The sequence below is a fragment of the Mus musculus genome, chromosome X (genome assembly GCF_000001635.26).
Source record: "Mus musculus strain C57BL/6J chromosome X, GRCm38.p6 C57BL/6J".
Classification (NCBI taxonomy): Eukaryota; Metazoa; Chordata; class Mammalia; order Rodentia; family Muridae; genus Mus; species Mus musculus.
This window is the reverse complement of record NC_000086.7, coordinates 165,622,611-165,643,151: the sequence shown is the minus strand read 5'-3', so window position 1 is coordinate 165,643,151 and position 20,541 is coordinate 165,622,611.

The window sequence follows — 20,541 nt, the reverse complement described above, 5'->3', positions numbered from 1 at the left end:
TCTTTCCAGTGATGGCCGACTAGGCCATTTTTTGATACATATGCAGCTAGAGTCAAGAGCTCCGGGGTACTGGTTAGTTCATAATGTTGTCCCACCTATAGGGTTGCAGATCCCTTTAGCTCCTTGGGTACTTTCTCTAGCTCCTCCATTAGGAGCCCTGTGATCCATCCACTAATTGACTGTGAGCATCCACTTCTGTGTTTGCTAGGCCCCAGCATAGTCTCACAAGAGACAGCTATATCTGGGTCCTTTCAGCAAAATCTTGCTAGTGTATGCAATGGTGTCAGCATTTGGAAGCTGATTATGGGGTGGATCCCTGGATATAGCAGTCTCTAGATGGTCCGTCCTTTCGTCACAGCTCCAAACTTTGTCTCTGTAACTCCTTCCATGGGTGTTTTGTTCCCAATTCTAGACTGACATTATAAGGAAACTTTCTCATATCTTTCTGTAGTTACTAGGAAACTTCTAATGCCAATATTGATTACATATTCTGTTATGTTCTGCACCCTTGGAAACTAATCATGATAGAAGTGCTAACTTCTACTATAATTCTACTAAGAATTATTTTGTATATTTCCCAACAATAAGCTTTGACTGAGCCAACCACCCAAGAGCACTTCCTGCACCTGTGCACAAGCTTTTATGGTATAAGCTGCCCTTGGGATGGACTCCCACATAAGAAAGACACCTGCACCAATATAAGAAACTATTTGGAATAAGTTTTCCATTTTGAGTAGTGGTTGAGTAACTTTTAAGTTCCAATGGAGGTCATCCTGCTTGGCAAAAAGAGACATGTACGTGAGTAACTGACATCCTGGTTGGCAAGTTTAGACATGAATGTTAGACAAGTCCCATCCTGGTAGACAAATTAGAACATGAATATTAGAGAAGGCAAGTCCCCTACCACAACTGAATAGCCCAACCAATGGGAGCAGGATAAATGTACAACGACATGTTCTTAAGGAAATCCCCTATCCCTAAATCCTGATTGGTGAAATAATTTGGCACAGATGTTTGTGGATTTTGTACTTAAAAACCCTGTAGGACCTTAACTCAAGGTCATGGTTTAGTTCCTGAATCTGGACCATGGCCCTGGTCAACCAGTCAAGGGGTGTATGCTCAATAAACTATCCCTGTCTGATTGAGATTAGTGTTTTTGTGGTTTGTGGGGCAATTTCTAACAGTCTAGACACAACAGAATAGCTTACCAATCCCCTTCAAAACTGTTGAGATCATGGGCCAGGGAGGTGTTTCGGTATGTAAAGGTGTTTTCTGTACAAGCCCGACTAGCTTCAACCCTTGTAATCCACATTATTTTCTAACTGGCATGTATGTCCATGGTATGCACAAATAGCCTCCACATCATGCACATAAAACCAAGAATAATAATTTAAAAAATGTTAAAAACCTATGAAGATCACACAGAAAAAAGAAAGCCTCAGGAAACTGTTACAGTAAAGAAGAATTTAAGACAATATGACAACTAAATATTATATGAGAACTTGGTTGGGATTCTAGGGGGAAAGGACATTCAGGAAAAATTAAGAAAATGAACAGGATTTAGACAGTAGTTAATAAGAATGTACCTACATAATATAATATACAATTTATTTATTAAATGCCATACCAGTATCAGATTTTAATAAACTAGATTTGGAGATTTTGACATGTATATCTCATTAATATAAAGGTAATTTTTAAAATAAAAAATGTTTAAAAAGAAGGAAATAAATATAAGTTCAAGTTTTGAGGCAAGTAGCTTGATGAAGATTGATAGATTCCTCCAGGTCATGTATAAATTCAAATATTCAGACAGCAACAACTTAGTATTTAAGCTCTTTTCTGATACAACTTTAATATGCATGTTCAGAAATAATAACTGAGAGCACCTACTTCCAATTAAGGTTAATTGATTTATAGTGGTAGCATTAAGTTCAATTGTAAACTCCAACTGACTGATATTTATTTTTATTGGCTTCAATTCTATGACCTTCTCAAAAGGAAGAATACATTCTATCCATCTCACTCATTAGCACCTAGAAACACAAGTGAAATATGTAGTTAAATGCATTAATGGAATTAATTAATTGATTGATTAGCAGAACTGGCTGGGTCTGAAACCAAAATAATTATATAATAGAAAGAAAACAAATACATAAACTCATTTACATAGGCAGAATTTGTATGTGAACCCAACATTTTTAGGACCCCTACTTGTGAATTTTTGGGGGGTGGTGAAGATGAAACATTCTGACACTAAATTGGCTATCATCAAATTAGTTTTGCATAGTTTTTTATGCTCAACATAATGATAGTTTATAAATATTTTCTTTTTTTTTTCTTTCCATTTTTTATTAGGTATTTAGCTCATTTACATTTCCAATGCTATACCAAAAGTCCCCCATACCCACCCACCCCCACTCCCCTACCCGCCCACTCCCCCTTTTTGGCCCTGGCGTTCCCCTGTTCTGGGGCATATAAAGTTTGTGTGTCCAATGGGCCTCTCTTTCCAGTGATGGCCGACTAGGCCATCTTTTGATACATATGCAGCTAGAGTCAAGAGCTCCGGGGTACTGGTTAGTTCATAATGTTGATCCACCTATAGGGTTGCAGATCCCTTTAGCTCCTTGGGTACTTTCTCTAGCTCCTCCATTGGGAGCCCTGTGATCCATCCATTAGCTGACTGTGGGCATCCACTTCTGTGTTTGCTAGGCCCCGGCATAGTCTCACAAGAGACAGCTACATCTGGGTCCTTTCGATAAAATCTTGCTAGTGTATGCAATGGTGTCAGCGTTTGGATGCTGATTATGGGGTGGATCCCTGGATAAGGCAGTCTCTACATGGTCCATCCTTTCATCTCAGCTCCAAACTTTGTCTCTGTAACTCCTTCAAAGGGTGTTTTGTTCCCACTTCTAAGGAGGGGCATAGTGTCCACACTTCAGTCTTCATTTTTCTTGAGTTTCATGTGTTTAGGAAATTGTATCTTATATCTTGGGTATCCTAGGTTTTGGGCTAATATCCACTTATCAGTGAGTACATATTGTGTGAGTTCCTTTGTGAATGTGTTACCTCACTCAGGATGATGCCCTCCAGGTCCATCCATTTGGCTAGGAATTTCATAAATTCATTCTTTTTAATAGCTGAGTAGTACTCCATTGTGTAGATGTACCACATTTTCTGTATCCATTCCTCTGTTGAGGGGCATCTGGGTTCTTTCCAGCTTCTGGCTATTATAAATAAGGCTGCTATGAACATAGTGGAGCATGTGTCTTTCTTACCAGTTGGGGCATCTTCTGGATATATGCCCAGGAGAGGTATTGCTGGATCCTCCGGTAGTACTATGTCCAATTTTCTGAGGAACCGCCAGACTGATTTCCAGAGTGGTTGTACAAGCCTGCAATCCCACCAACAATGGAGGAGTGTTCCTCTTTCTCCACATCCTCGCCAGCATCTGCTGTCACCTGAATTTTTGATCTTAGACATTCTGACTGGTGTGAGGTGGAATCTCAGGGTTGTTTTGATTTGCATTTCCCTGATGATTAAGGATGTTGAACATTTTTTCAGGTGCTTCTCTGCCATTCGGTATTCCTCAGGTGAGAATTCTTTGTTCAGTTCTGAGCCCCATTTTTTAATGGGGTTGTTAGATTTTCTGAAGTCCACCTTCTTGAGTTCTTTATATATGTTGGATATTAGTCCCCTATCTGATTTAGGATAGGTAAAGATCCTTTCCCAATCTGTTGGTGGTCTCTTTGTCTTATTGACGGTGTCTTTTGCCTTGCAGAAAATTTGGAGTTTCATTAGGTCCCATTTGTCAATTCTCGATCTTACAGCACAAGCCATTCCTGTTCTGTTCAGGAATTTTTCCCCTGTGCCCATATCTTCAAGGCTTTTCCCCACTTTCTCCTCTATAAGTTTCAGTGTCTCTGGTTTTATGTGAAGTTCTTTGATCCATTTAGATTTGACCTTAGTACAAGGAGATAAGTATGGATCGATTCGCATTCTTCTACATGATAACAACCAGTTGTGCCAGCACCATTTGTTGAAAATGCTGTCTTTCTTCCACTGGATGGTTTTAGCTCCCTTGTCGAAGATCAAGTGACCATAGGTGTGTGGGTTCATTTCTGGGTCTTCAATTCTATTCCATTGGTCTACTTGTCTGTCTCTATACCAGTACCATGCAGTTTTTATCACAATTGCTCTGTAGTAAAGCTTTAGATCAGGCATGGTGATTCCACCAGAAGTTCTTTTATCCTTGAGAAGACTTTTTGCTATCCTAGGTTTTTTGTTATTCCAGATGAATTTGCAAATTGCTCCTTCTAATTCGTTGAAGAATTGAGTTGGAATTTTGATGGGGATTGCATTGAATCTGTAGATTGCTTTTGGCAAGATAGCCATTTTTACAATATTGATCCTGCCAATCCATGAGCATGGGAGATCTTTCCATCTTCTGAGATCTTCTTTAATTTCTTTCTTCAGAGACTTGAAGTTTTTATCATACAGATCTTTCACTTCCTTAGTTAGAGTCACGCCGAGATATTTTATATTATTTGTGACTATTGAAAAGGGTGTTGTTTCCCTAATTTCTTTCTCAGCCTGTTTATTCTTTGGGTAGAGAAAGGCCATTGACTTGTTTGAGTTAATTTTATATCCAGGTACTTCACTGAAGCTGTTTATCAGGTTTAGGAGTTCTCTGGTGGAATTTTTAGGGTCACTTATATATACTATCATATCATCTGCAAAAAGTGATATTTTGACTTCCTCCTTTCCAATTTGTATCCCCTTGATCTCCTTTTGTTGTCGAATTGCTCTGGCTAATACTTCAAGTACTATGTTGAAAAGGTAGGGAGAAAGTGGGCAGCCTTGTCTAGTCCCTGATTTTAGTGGGATTGCTTCCAGCTTCTCTCCATTTACTTTGATGTTGGCTACTGGTTTGCTGTAGATTGCTTTTATCATGTTTAGGTATGGGCCTTGAATTCCTGATCTTTCCAGAACTTTTATCATGAATGGGTGTTGGATCTTGTCAAATGCTTTTTCTGCATCCAACGAGATGATCATGTGGTTTTTGTCTTTGAGTTTGTTTATATAGTGGATTACATTGATGGATTTTCGTATATTAAACCATCCCTGCATTCCTGGAATAAAACCTACTTGGTCAGGATGGATGATTGCTTTAATGTGTTCTTGGATTCGGTTAGCGAGAATTTTATTGAGGATTTTTGCATCGATATTCATAAGAGAAATTGGTCTGAAGTTCTCTATCTTTGTTGGATCTTTCTGTGGTTTAGGTATCAGAGTAATAGTGGCTTCATAAAATGAGTTGGGTAGAGTACTTTCTACTTCTATCTTGTGAAAAAGTTTGTGCAGAACTGGAATTAGATCTTCTTTGAAGTTCTGATAGAACTCTGCACTAAACCCGTCTGGTCCTGGGCTTTTTTTGGCTGGGAGACTATTCATAACTGCTTCTATTTCTTTAGGGCATATGGGACTGTTTAGAAGGTCAACTTGATCCTGATTCAACTTTGGTACCTGGTATCTGTCCAGAAATTTGTCCATTTCGTCCAGGTTTTCCAGTTTTGTTGAGTATAGCCTTTTGTAGAAGGATCTGATGGTGTTTTGGATTTCTTCAGGATCTGTTGTTATGTCTCCCTTTTCAGTTCTGATTTTGTTAATTAGGATTTTGTCTCTGTGCCCTCTAGTGAGTCTAGCTAAGGGTTTATCTATCTTGTTGATTTTCTCAAAGAACCAACTCCTTGTTTGGTTAATTCTTTGAATAGTTCTTCTTGTTTCCACTTGGTTGATTTCACCCCTGAGTTTGATTATTTCCTGCCGTCTACTCCTCTTGGGTGAATTTGCTTCCTTTTTTTCTAGAGCTTTTAGATGTGTTGTCAAGCTGCTAGTATGTGCTCTCTCCCGTTTCTACATGGAGGCACTCAGAGCTATGAGTTTCCCTCTTAGAAATGCTTTCATTGTGTCCCATAGGTTTGGGTACGTTGTGGCTTCATTTTCATTAAACTCTAAAAAGTCTTTAATTTCTTTCTTTATTCCTTCCTTGACCAAGGTATCATTGAGAAGAGTGTTGTTCAGTTTCCACGTGAGTGTTGGCTTTCTGTTATTTTTTTTTGTTATTGAAGATCAGCCTTAGTGCATGGTGATCTGATAGGATGCATGGGACAATTTCAATATTTTTGTATCTATTGAGGCCTGTTTTGTGACCAATTATATGGTCAATTTTGGAGAAGGTACCATGAGGTGCTGAGAAGAAGGTATATCCTTTTGTTTTAGGATAAAATGTTCTGTAGATATCTGTCAGATCCATTTGTTTCATCACTTCTGTTAGTTTCAGTGTGTCCCTGTTTAGTTTCTGTTTTCATGATCTGTCCATTGGTGAAAGTGGTGTGTTGAAGTCTCCCACTATTATTGTGTGAGGTGCAATGTGTGCTTTGAGCTTTACTAAAGTTTCTTTAATGAATGTGGCTGCCCTTGTATTTGGCGCATAGATATTCAGAATTGAGAGTTCCTCTTGGAGGATTTTACCTTTGATGAGAACAAAGTGCCCCTCCTTGTCTTTTTTGATGACTTTGGGTTGGAAGTCAATCTTATCAGATATTAGGATGGCTACTCCAGCTTGTTTCTTCATACCATTTGCTTGGAAAATTGTTTTCCAGCCTTTTATTCTGAGGTAGTGTCTATCTTTTTCTCTGAGATGTGTCTCCTGTAAACAGCAAAATGTTGGGTCTTGTTTGTGTAGCCAGTTTGTTAGTCTATGTCTTTTTATTGGGGAGTTGAGACCATTGATGTTAAGAGATATTAAGGAAAAGTAATTGTTGCTTCCTGTTATTTTTGTTGTTAAAGTTGGCATTCTGTTCTTGTGGCTGTCTTCTTTTAGGTTTGTTGAGGGATTACCTTCTTGTTTTTTTCTAGGGCATTGTTCCCGTTCTTGTATTGTTTTTTTCTGTTATTAACCTTTGAAGGGCTGGATTCGTGGAGAGATAATGTGAGAATTTGGTTTTGTCGTGGAATACTTTGGTTTCTCCATCTATGGTAATTGAGAGTTTGGCTGGGTATAGTAGCCTGGGCTGGAATTTGTGTTCTCTTAGTGTCTGTATAACATCTGTCCAGGCTCTTCTGGCTTTCATAGTCTCTAGTGAAAAATCTGGTGTAATTCTGATAGGCTTGCCTTTGTATGTTACTTGACCTTTTTCCCTTACCGCTTTTAGTATTCTATCTTTATTTAGTGCATTTGTTGTTCTGATTATTATGTGTCGGGAGGAATTTCTTTTCTGGTCCAGTCTATTTGGAGTTCTGTAGGCTTCTTGTATGTTCATAGGTATCTTTTTCTTTATATTTGGGAAGTTTTCTTCAATAATTTTGTTGAAGATGTTTGCTGGTCCTTTGAGTTGAAAATCTTCATTCTCATCCACTCCTATTATCCGTAGGTTTGGTCTTCTCATTGTGTCCTGGATTTCCTGGATATTTTGAGTTAGGATCTTTTTGCATTTTCCATTTTCTTTGATTGTTGTGCCGATGTTCTCTATGGAATCTTCTGCACCTGAGATTCTCTCTTCCATCTCTTGTATTCTTTTGCTGATGCTCAAATCTATGGTTCCAGATTTCTTTCCTAGGGTTTCTATCTCCAGTGTTGCCTCACTTTGAGTTTTCTTTATTGTTTCTACTTCCCTTTTTAGGTCTAGTATGGTTTTGTTCATTTCCATCACCTGTTTGTATGTTTTTTCCTCTTTTTCTGTAAGGACTTCTACCTGTTTGATTGTGTTTTCCTGTTTTTCTTTAAGGACTTGTAACTCTTTAGCCGTGTTCTCCTGTATTTCTTTAAGTGATTTATTAAAGTCCTTCTTGATGTCCTCTACCATCATCATGAGATATGCTTTTAAATCTAGGTCTAGGTTTTCGGGTGTGTTGGGGTGCCCTGGACTGGGCGAAGTGGAAGTGCTGGGTTCTGATGATGGTGAGTGGTCTTGGTTCCTGTTAGTAGGATTCCTACGTTTACCTTTCGCCATCTGGTAATCTCTGGAGTTAGTAGTTATAGTTGACTCTGTTTAGAGATTGTTCTTCTGGTGATTCTGTTACCGTCTCTCAGCAGACCTGGGAGACAGATTCTCTCCTCTGAGTTTCAGTGCTCAGAGCACTCTCTGTTGGCAAGCTCTCTTACAGGGAAGGTGCGTAGATATCTTGTTTTTGGACCTCCTCCTGGTCGAAGAAGAAGGCCCAAAACAGGGCCTCTCTCAGAAGCTGTGTTGCTTTGGCAGTTCCCAGAAGCTGTCAGCTTCTGTGGTGCAGACTCTCACCTGTGCAGACTAAAATCCTAAGTTCCAGGGAGTCCTGGAACCAAGATGGTGACCGCTGCTCCTGAGGCTGAGGCCGTCTCCCGAGCCAGGCGGACACCTGTCCTCTGGTCCGGATGGTGGGCGGTTGTCTGCGGCTCGCCCAGGCTGCTGCCTCAGCGGCTCTGTGCTTCTGCCCGTCCCAGAAGCTGTCCGGTTCTCTGGCGCACCCTCTAACCTGTTCAGACTAATTTCCTAAGTTCTGCTGAGTCCCGGAACCAAGATGGCGACCGCTGCTGCTGAGGCTGAGGCTGTCTCCCAAGCCAGGCGGACACCTGTCCTCTGGTCCGGATGGTGGCCGGTTGTCTGTGGCCCGCCCAGGCTGCTGCCTCAGCGGCTCTGTGCTTCTGCCCGTCCCAGAAGCTGTCCGGTTCTCTGGCGCACCCTCTAACCTGTTCAGACTAATTTCCTAAGTTCTGCTGAGTCCCGGAACCAAGATGGCGACCGCTGCTGCTGAGGCTGAGGCCGCCTCCCAAGCCAGCTTATAAACATTTTCTAAGGATGTTTACAATACACGCTGAAGTCAAATAGTAGATGTGCAAAACAGAACAAAACAAAACAAAAAAGGCTCTAGCCTCTTGAAGGGACATTTAGAGAACAGCTAACAAGTATTAGCCATAGATGCTGCAGTTTGTAGTTTCTAAAAATGATTGTTCTAAATGAGGGGTTGAAGAGAAGTTTAAATTTTATGGTAAAACTGACAGATAAAATACCAAGGAAAATGATATTTTCTCCTTACAAATCTTCATAAATAATATTTTCCCAGTCTACTTTCAGTTTCTCTTGTTACTCATTTCAGAAATATAGGATCCACTTTCTTCTCCATATTTCAAAAGCAGACTTAAGGACAAAGCATCTTTGGAATTTGCCCACTTCTAATGTTGGATGTTCCCTTTGTCCAAGACAACACTCTCCTCTAATCAATTTCCTGTTATTAACCTTTGTGTTTCCTGGTTCATTGCCATATAGAAGCTAAAGAGATTATTAAATTAAATGTAGATTTGATTAAGTCATTCTAAATGACATTTTTTTCATCCTTGGTATATATATTCAAATACATTACCCTTGCACCTGCAAAAATTTCACACTGATACAGCATCCAGACTTGTTCACCTCAGGACACAGACATTCATCTCCCTGTTGGCTGTTGTAGCCTCATGGATATCTTTTATCATACATCCACCTCAGTTACATATAGTGCTGAAATCTAAAACTGGTCAGTGTTGGGATATATTCAGGCATAACGCCTTGGCTCGATTAAGACAATACCAAGGGATTAGTTTAGCTCTCCACATTGCATGTTAAATCATCTCATGCATCTGTAGTGGAGTTAATCTCCACTTCATTCCTCTTCCCCCTCTTTGAGTACATGTAATAACAAACCTCCAGCACCCCAATATAATCTCCATTTGACAGGCTTTTTCCAATGAATATACCTAAAAATAGCTTTCTCCCCAACAGAATGCATCTTTTACTCATAGCAATAGCAACCTTGATCTCAGTCTTGTGTCTGCACCAGTTAATGAAGCTGAGCTTCATAACTTGACATGCTGAACTTTCTATGAAATAAGCTATTATAAAACAGAAATTCTAAAATTTTATTATGCCTTTGAATCACATGGACCTTGCTATATGTATTTTCCTGAGACACTGTACTTTGCATGTCAAATCTTATGTGACATTACTATGGTCTATGGAGCGAACACATGAGTATTTATGTGCTGCAGACCCTCTGGGCCCCTTTGTCTGCGTGGAACGGGTCTCTAGTCATGGGTGGACAAAGCTTAGGATGAGTGACAAACAGACACACACAGGAGAGTTCGTGTGGAATCTGAATGTAATGTTCGAATCGAGCATCAGACTTTTTATGCAGAGGACAATAAGGAAGTTGGGTGACATATTTGCAAGGTACAAATGAGGTAACCGGAATCTTACATAAAACAGAGGAATGCAAACACAAAAGGTCTAACGGAAACCACATGGGATAGAATACATTGATAACAGCTGGGATCAACAAGGGCTCCACCTAAGATTCACTAATCTTAGAAGCCAGGGTCAAGGGCTTCGTGCCCTTGCCATAGTTCCTATTTTAGTCTCTTGTATAGTCCATCTTCCCCTAAGGCCATTGTAAATATGTGTGTATGGGTGTAACTCTGCTATAGTTTCTGGTCTTCCTTAGTGATGGTAAATTCCTGTGTAAGGGAGTGACTTAGCTTTTACAATCTTACTGAATTCCAAGCCCTTGATCTTGGTCAAGGATGTTCTAGGACTGTTGGAACACTGGCGGAGGGCTTTAGCCATGTCAGAATTCAATTTTAAAAAGCACTTATAATAGGAAAATACTGAAAGAGAGCACATGGATCTATACACTAGACTAACACGGTAATGGAACGCAGGAATGAAAAATTAATGTATGGGTAGAGAACGCTAGACTTCAGGAGGAGAGCTTCCTTGAAACTCTTTTGCCTCATGAGTGACTTTTAAGCCTTTTGGCTTGTCCAGCTGACTCGACCAGAGAGCATAGCATTTATGGTCTCTGAGATTGATTGAAGCTGAAGTAGTTTGATGGGCAGTTTCGTACAATTCTGGATTAAAGACTGTAGTTGCTTAGAGTATGGTTCAAGTCTCAGCTCTGGACATACTAGCTTGACCACAGGTTCAGTTTCTCCATATACCATACCAAGAGGAGTGGTGCCAACTCTTTGAAGTTATTGCAGGAGTTGAATGGTATCTAACATAAGCAAATCACTTAGTAAAATGCCTGCCATATAATCCACAGGACCATCAAAATCTCCTGTAACTGCAAACAGTCACCTATGGGGTCACTGCCAGTAGCATTATTTCTGAGCTATAGGTTTAGAGGTTCAGAAAAGCTACCAGGGCAGAATGTCAGTGTAAGCACAGAAATGAGGAACGGCTCTATCAAATGAAACTAGGAAAAGAAAGTAGTATGGCTCTCTGAAATCTCCTGTGTCGTTTTTGCAAGTAAAGAAAGGCTTATAAATCCCAGCTTCTGTCTGTTCTGTGGTCCATGAGATGGCTAACCTGGGAAGTAGGCAATGGATTCACCACAGGAACAGGAGGAAGCTGTCTTGTTATTTCTCTTTTCTGTGCCCATTGTACTTAGCAACCTCTCTCAGGATGCACTCTTAAGATTTGTGCTGGATTTAATCCTAGCAAGCCTATGATCAAAACCTCACCATAGTCCCTAGTGACAATATTAAAAAAGGACTCCATGGCTTTAACATGCTTCCTTTGATCCCAAGCAAAGAAGTCATCTCAACAGGAAACACTGTTGTTTCCTCTCAGTGGGTCTGACTGAAAGCAGCTGCTCTTGTACAAGCCAGCATGCTGACACAGAGACAAAGGGATATGTCTCAGAGCTGGGTAACACAAACAGGCAAGCAGCGAGTGGCATTAATTCTGATTCAACGAAGAGTGAGTACAGATCATCTGAAGAGGTAAGGCCTCACTCGGGTCAACAGAACACAGGTGGAGGGTGGAGGAAAAAGCCACCTAACAAAAACATGCCTGTGAGTCCTTTGTGGTACCCAACAAGAGCAAACGCACTGTCAAATGATGGGCAAAGCTGAAGCAGCCTGAGTAAAATAAGTCCATTTTTATCTAGTGAAAGGCACTTGCCACAGAGAAGGACACAGTTCAGAAAATAATCTTAGAATAACTCTCAAAACACAAAGGAAGAGGGGAATATGGGATTAACTATATGCTAGTCCAATTTATTTCTTAACATTCAATTGACATCAAGGGTTTTAATCATCTATGAAGAATATAAGGTGTGCACTTGAAACAAATCAAAGCATTTTTGTACATTCAATTCAATTCATTCCTCCATTTCCAGCTTCCTTTTCTATTGTATGTAGTCAGTAAGTAGGCTTTGTCCTACTGGTATGTAAGTATAAAGGGATGTGCTCTAGGCTTGGCTACAAAGCTCTCCTTTTTATAGTCTGTGCTGGCTAGTTTTTTTGTAAATTTGACATAAGCCAGAGCCATCTGAGAGGAGGAAACTCCAATTGAGAAGATGTTTTCATAAGATCGGTCTGTAGACAAGCCTGCATGGCATTTTTGTAGTGATTGATCAGAGAATGTCCAGCCCATTGTCGGTGGGGTCATCCCTGGCCTTGTGGTCCTGGGATCTATAAGAAAGCAGGATGAGCACACCATAAGGAGCAAGTCGGTAAGCAGAACTCCTCCATGGTTCTGCATCAGCTCTTGTCTCTATGTTCCTGCCTTGTTTGACCTCCTGTCCTGATTTCCTTTAAAGATGAACAGTGATGTGGAAGTGTAAAAAAAAAAAAAAAAAAAAAAAAAAGAAAGAAAGAAAGAAAAGGAAAGAAAAGAAAAGAAAAGAAAAGAGACCTTTGTTCCACAACCTGATTTGGTCATGGTGTTTCATCACAGCAATGATAATCCTAGCTAAGACATATTCCTCCCATTTGATTGTACAGTACAGATATTAGCAGTATCTTTCAGAAGGCTGAAGAGACCAAATCCTTAAATGACTATAGTAGAGCTCAAATGCTCACTTGACCTTATGGCCCCCATTACATGCATGAGTATTAAAGATTTAGTGTTCCAACCATTTAACTCTCAGCATTACATGCTGCAAAAGCTACTCTGCTCAAACCATCACATACAGATCACACAATGGGAATGTAAAGGCTGGATCATCATAGCCTGCTTTGACCTTAGGGAATGTGGGATCACATACTCCATAGGGTAGACAGAAGGCTAGCAGTTGGATAACCAGGCTAGGGCCAGGGAATTTGACGGTGAGATAAGAGACATTTTGTGGCTAAGACATCACTAAACAGAATGGGCTATTAAGGAAACCATGCTTCAGTAAGAGCACAGTTTTTCTCCAGGTGACATGGGGAGGCCACCCACTCACAAGTCTACTATTACCTTTTAGACCATGAATGGGCAAACTATGGTCTCTTCAACAAATTTAGACAACCACACGTGTTCCTAAACCTATGAGCTAATCATATTTTCTATTAAGTAGTTGCAAATATCAAAATAATATATTGATGTGCATGAAAATTATGTAAAATTCAAATTTCAGTGTTGAGTAATTGAGTTTTATTGGGTTATCGCCACACTTGCTCATTCACATATGGTCTGTTCTGCTTTTGTATATAATGGCAGAGTAGCTAAATGGCTCTCAATAAAGCTGAAACATTCACTGTTTCCTTACAGAACAAGTTGACAACTCCTTCCTACTTTAAAGCCTGAATTTTGTCTATGTGCTAGACTCCATTATTGTTTCCATTCTTCTGTTCTCTGGAATCCACGCAATGTTATGGGTCTGAATTTTATGCTTCTGAGTAGGATGTGTTCTGCTTCATTGATGTTTAGCTTTGCTGTGTCCCTTGCTTTGGACAGTGGAACATGGGAGAAAATAGCAATAAACTTGTGCCAAGCCTTGTAAGTAATAGCAATGACATGTATTTGCTTTTCTCAATGTTGTCTCCAACAATGTCATGAGAAGGGCGTGCCCTTCTTGGCATAGGAATGCAGTGAAGAACTATCTCAAGTGGACCTCATGTCCAAAGTTGTAAGCAAAGTTGCCTAAACAAATCTTAGACTTGTTAGTATTAAATATATGTTAATCAGTGCATATCAATGAGCTTTGTGAATTTTTGTTAAACAGTACTAAGTAACCAAAACTTTATGTAGCCATTGAGGAGAAACACCAACTATAAGGTTACACATAATTTTAAGTAAATGCTAAAGGCTGTTAAGGAAGTTTCTAGGGACCTAATGATAAAAGCATTTTATATTAGTCACAGAGAAGCCTAGTAAGCAAATTGAAATAAAATAAACTCAGACCAGAGTCTTTTTAGCTATTTCTCCTTTTTGAGATTTAAATAATGCCTCTAACATCCCTCCCCCCAAATAGATGTTCACATGTTGGCATAAAAATTCTTTTTAGCCCTTTTACTGCAGCTGATCTTTGTTTGGGTATAACACTCTTAAATCTTCATATTTCTTTGATTCTCAATGGCTTTAATAGGAATGTCCTCCTCCCTCCAATATGACATGTGAAATTTTGGACTTGAGAGTCTCTAGTGCTTCATCTGAGGAAATTCTGAACTATTAATTATTTTGTGGAATGCATAAGAAAGGAGATGCAATAGTCCCAAAGATTCCCTTCCATGTTTCTTGGTTAAGGGCTGTGTGAGTTGTCATGGTGATAGAGATCAGGGATAGAGATCAGAAAAGAGATTAGAGAATATAGTGTCATGTTGGGACCTATAAAGCCTTTGTGAACATTTGCTGCTTGGAAATTAAGTCAGGAAGTTACATAGTTCACTAATATATTACCCTGGATATCACATGGTAAGTAAAATTTCCTCATGATTACTTAAATTGGTATTTTTTTTTATTCTCCTTTCCCCAGAATCTTAGAGTTCAAGTCTAGATGAAACAACAGCATCCTGGGGATAGTACCATTAAGATTTAAAGAGTTGAAATTTTTTATTTGTTATGTTGAAGTGTCCCACTTTCATTTTCCTGTTGCTAGTTGTCATCTTACCATGAAAATAAGATGATAATACAGGCAAGCAAACAAAGCTCCATCTTAAAGCAATCCATCAAACTATTGGGGTTGGTATAAATAATGAGATACAAAAATCAGTCTGCAAACAAGTTTGAGCATCATTATTCTTAGCCTTGTGCTCAGTAAACTACCATTCTGTACATCATAAAGAGTCAAAAGGAAAATAATTACAACATTGTAAGAGTTATACGTGTGTGGCCCTATCTGTTTACATTTTCAGAGTAACAGAAAACTCAACACAAGCCAGGGCAAACAATAAGTGCAGTTATAGTCTCATGCAAATGAAAAACTCAATATTCATATTCATTTTGTCTTTATATACTTCCACCAATGGTGCTATTATTGATGGTTCTAGAAGAGTTTTCTAGAAATAGGTATGTAGTTTTCTATAAATGTTCCCATGTGAATCAGGCCAAGAAAGAGAGTATATATATATATATATATATATATATATATATATATATATATATATAATTTTATTTATAATTCATTTTTTACACTCCATATTCCATTCCCAACCCCTCCCCATCCACCCTCCAACTGCTCCACATCCCACACCTCCTCCCAATCCCACCCCATCTTCACCTGGATGCCCCAACCCCCTACCCCGTCTAACCTCTAAACTCCCTGGAGCCTCCAGTCTTTTGAGGGTTAGGTGCATCATCTCTGAATGAACACAGACCTGGAAGTCCTCTACTGTATGTGTGTTGGAGGCCTCATATCAGCTGGTGTATGCTGCCTGATTGGTGGTCTAGTGTTTGAGAGATCTCAAGGGTTCAGGTTAATTGAGATTGCTAGTTGTCCTACAGAATGTCTTGCCTTTGCTTTTATTTGATTAGCTTAGGTTATCTGCCTGCTCTATATCTTAACAAGCACTAAGTGGCCAGAAGTCCCTTTTATACTAGTTGGCTTAGAACTAGATTATAACTTTCTTTTGAATCCAAGCACTGATACAAAGAGTTTAGGCTAATAGAACTCACTAGTAGTTTTAGGAGTTAGGATAACTCCACTTAGCAAACAGACTACTCCAGAATATGATAGAAGTGGTAACCTGTTAATAAGGAAAAAGGTTTGAATAACTGCTACTCAGGAAATCAACACATATTTATGAATAACAGAGATAGTGGAGATGATTCAGATTATTTTCTTATTCCTTTTTGATAGCAGAGTAAAAAAATGTTTGCTAATATCTACTTATCAGTGAGTGCATATCATGTGTGTTCTTTTGTGATTTGGTTACCTCACTTATGATGATACCCTCCAGGTCCATCCATTTGTCTAAGAATTTAACAAACTCATTGTTTTTAATAGCTGAGTAGTGCTCCATTGTATAAATGTACCACATTTTCTGTATCTTCCCTCTGTTGAGAGACATCTGGGTTCTTTCCAGCTTCTGGCTATTGTAAATAAGCCTGCTATGAGTATAGTAGAGCATGTGTCCTTATTACAAGTTTGAGCATCTTCTGGGTATATGCCCAGGAGTGGTATTTCTGGATCTTCTGGGAAGCTCAGAATACCCAAGGTACAATCTTCAAAACTCAAGAAGGAAGACCAAAGTGTGGACACTTCAATACTTCTTAGAAGGGGGAAGAAAACACCCATGTACAGAGTTATAGAAACAAAGTTCTGAGCAGAAACTGAAGGAATGACCATTCTGAGACTGCCCCACCTGGGGAATCCAGCCCATAAACAACCACCTAACCCAGATACTATTGTGAATGCCAATAAGAGATGACTGACAGGAGCCTGATAAAGCTGTCTCCTGAGAGGCTCTGCCAGTGCTTGACAAAAACAGAAGTGGATGCTCACAGCCATCCATTGGAAGAAGCACAGGGTCACCAATGAAGGAGCTAGAGAAAGTACCCAAGGAGCTGAAAGGGGGATGAGCCCAATCTGGGGAACAACAATAAAAACTAACCAGTACCCCCAGAGCTTCCTAAAACTAAACCACCAATCAAAGAAAACACATGTTGGGACTCATGGCTCTAGTTGCATATGTAGCAGAGAATGACCTAGTCGATCATCAATGGGAGGAGAGGCCCTTGGTCCTGTATAGCTCTATGCCCCAGTATAGGGGAATGCCAGGGCCAAGAAGTGGGAGTGGGTGGGTTGGGGAGCAGAGGGAGCAGAGAGAGTATAGGGGATTTTTGGAGAGGAAACTAGGAAAGGAGATAACATTTGAAATGTAAGTAAAGAAAATCTCTAAAATAAATAAATAAAATAAAATACCCCCAAAGTGTTATGTGTAGAAAAAAAGAAAGAAAAAAGTTTGCATTCTCCCTAAAAAGAGGAGGTATTTATACTTTTTCTCATCCTATAAACCACACAGGCAGGAGATAATAATCAGAAATGTCTAGTAACAACATCTCCTTCTCCTTCTCCTCCCCCTGCTCCTCCTTTTCCTCCCTCCCCCCTCCTCCTTCTTCTTTCTTCTCCTTTTAGATTTCTTGTCTTCTATGCCATAATAGGAAGAGGAGAGAAACATGTGCTTTCAAGCCATTCATTCAGAGTGTTCAAAGAATCAGAAACTCATCTGTAAACCTAAGAGAGCAACTCCACTTCCTAAATTCAAAAGAAAAGGCCACTCTTTAGTCCATGGACAAGAGAAGCTATTCTTAGAATGTACTCAATTTCCCCAACTCCTCTCCCTGTTTGTTTAGCATATCCTCTAAGGTATATGAAATTCAAACACAGCAGTTATTAGTCTTTTAGTTGAGCTAGTTCCAGTCAGAATGCAAACATCTTTGAATTTATTAGGTAAATGATTGACATACTTGAATTGTTCCATAGATCAGAGAAAATCAATTCAGAAACCCCAAATGAGTTTAATAAATGACCATGTCTACATCAGCCTTAACTTTTACATGTATATTTGACCTTCTTCACATTAGTTAACCCTCTGTGGGCAAGTTTGGTGTTATAATTAGGTTTTTGTGTTGCTGTGATAAAACTTATGACCAAGAGCAACATGGGGAGGAAAGGAATTATTTGGTCAACAGGTTACAGTACATCATGAAGACAAGGCAGGAACTCAAGGCATAAATTTGGAAGCAGGAAGTAAAGCAAAGGACCTGGAGGGATGCTTCTAACTGACTTGTTTCTTGTGGCTTGATCAACTTGCTTTCACATACAGTGTAAAATTGTGCCTTCCCATGTCAATATTTAATAAAGAAAATACATTTGCAGCAAAGACAGTCTGATGGAAGCATTTTCTCACTTGATTTCCTTCTTTCCAGATGATTCTAGCTTGTGTCAAGTTAAAAAAAATAACTAACCAGGAAAATGGATATCAATAAATTTAAGCTACTGTGGTGACATCAATGTACAACTCAGTTGTATCCTTAGAATTGACAAGGATTTTGTGGAGGCCCTGGATAGGTGAAGGAGCTATAAAGCTTTGAAAGCTAGAGAGTAAGAATTGGGTAAGGATAATATGGGGTGTGGTTGGGATTTAGGCCAAAGTGTCAGAATGAAGTGGAAGAGGATTATTGTCAGAGTGTAGGTGTGACAACTTATACCTAATGGACAAAAATCTTCATCTTGGCAGGTTAGCATTGGCATATGAAGTTAATAGAACAAAGTATCCTGAAAGGTCTTCTTAGATGTTTAGTGTTCTGTAAATTCCCAGGGAATTTGCAAAAATTCAGATTCTGATTCAGCAGTTCAGGAGTCAGTCCTGATATTATTCTCTTTTGAGAGTCTCTGCTGCTGTTGCTTTGCAGATGGTACTCTGAGTAGCAATTATACAGTACACCAAAAGGACCCAGAATGTACTGCTATGACATAAAATGCATGGTGAGCAGATGGCATCATCTGAGTTCCCTAAATCTTTTAGTTGTCTGAAAGTAGTACTTCCAAAAGGAACTAAATTGTCATCTTGAACAGCCAGGAATAATAAACCCATCATGGGATTGAGTTGACCTCATACCTAAGCACATGTTATTAAGCTATCACATTTTCCATCTCTTTTCTAAAAGTCCCACTGAGATTTCCTGGAGTTTTCTATTTTGTGCTAAAAACCCGTTTCTCTTGCACCTTTCCATAATTAAGATGGAGCAGTGTAGAGTGGGATAGAAGATGGTTTATTAACCTTCAACTCAAATAAGGTTTTCAAAAATCTTTTGTCTTGCCAATCTTTCTAATGTTAGTTTATAGCACCCTCATTCAAATCCTTTAAAAAGTAGAGAAGATTTTCTCTTTCACAACAGTTAGTGAGCAAGGATAAAATAACTGTGGTACCCCACATCTCTGCAAACTGCTGCTAATTCCTTGAGTCTTTTGAGAGAGCTGATTGAAGCACATAAAAATATATCATACTCTCAAAGCTTTGCTCCTGGTTGGATGGCATGGGTATGAATAGACACTCTTCTTGTTTCTTCTTTCCATATATAGTTCATTGTCTTAGGGTTTCTATTGCTATGAAGAGGCACCACGATTATGGCAACTCCTAAAAAGGAAAACATTTGATAGGGTCTAGCTTATAGCTTAGAGGTTTAGTCCATTATTGTCAGGTTGGGAAGCATGGCAAAATGTAGGCAGACATGGTGATGGAGGAGTTGGGAGCTCTACATTTGTATCAGCAGGCACCTAGAGAAGAAGGTTACACTGGGTCTGGCTTGAGCATCGAAAACTCAAAGTCCATACCCAGTGACACACCTATTCCAACAAGGCAACACCTAATCCAAAAAGGCTACACCTCCTAATAGTGCCACTCACTGTGGGCTTATGGGGGCCATTTTCATTCAAACCATCACAGTCTTTATGAGATCCTGTAAGAACTAGTTCTTCAGTTAATATGACTTTTGGTATTCCTTTGAAAGGTGTTCACAGCTTTCTGTTAGTTTGATTTTGTGCCCTGAGAGCTTGAACTAGATCCAATAAAAGGAGTATCCCTCTGTGTTTTGTGTCTGCTGGAGTGTGAGGGGAGAGGAAAAACGGGCTGTTAGGCCTGTGCCTACAGGTGACCAGATATCTGGTTGGTAACCAAGACAGAAACATGGGATTTTGGGCTGGTGGCCTAGTGTTTGTCAACTCCCAAGGAATTTGTTAAAAACCCAGGCTTCCCGGGTAATAAAGGTAACAAGGTCCCAGGAAGACGGCTCAGAGCAGGGCAGAAAAACCTACCTATCTCTCTGTTACTCAGGGTGTGTGGCACCCTTTATATGGTCACACAAGCCAAAGTCCCTGTCTCTTATCCAGTGTGTCTGTGACACAGACACATAGTATAGAGGACATATTACCTAAGATGGCTTCTCTGAAGTCCAGGACCTCCTCATCCTTCAGAAACCCAAAAGAGTTTTCCTCAGAAAATATTTTCAGTTTCACTTGTATCTTCTAAGCCTTTCTCTGTGGTCAGGTGAGTATGAAACCTTGTCCTTCTAGATCACCACTGTAGTACCTGCAAAGTTAATAAAATTCATACATGAAGGACTACTGGACTCAATGCCTTTCTCTTGAACTTGGCCCCTTTCTCTTTCCCCTTCAACAGACCTTACAGGGTGACTCTCTTTCCTCATTGCTTGTCATCCCACCAGCAATGGAACAGTGTTCCTCTTTCTCCACATCTTCACTAGCATATGTTGTCACCTGAGTCCTTTATTTTATTCATTCTGACTCTCAGGG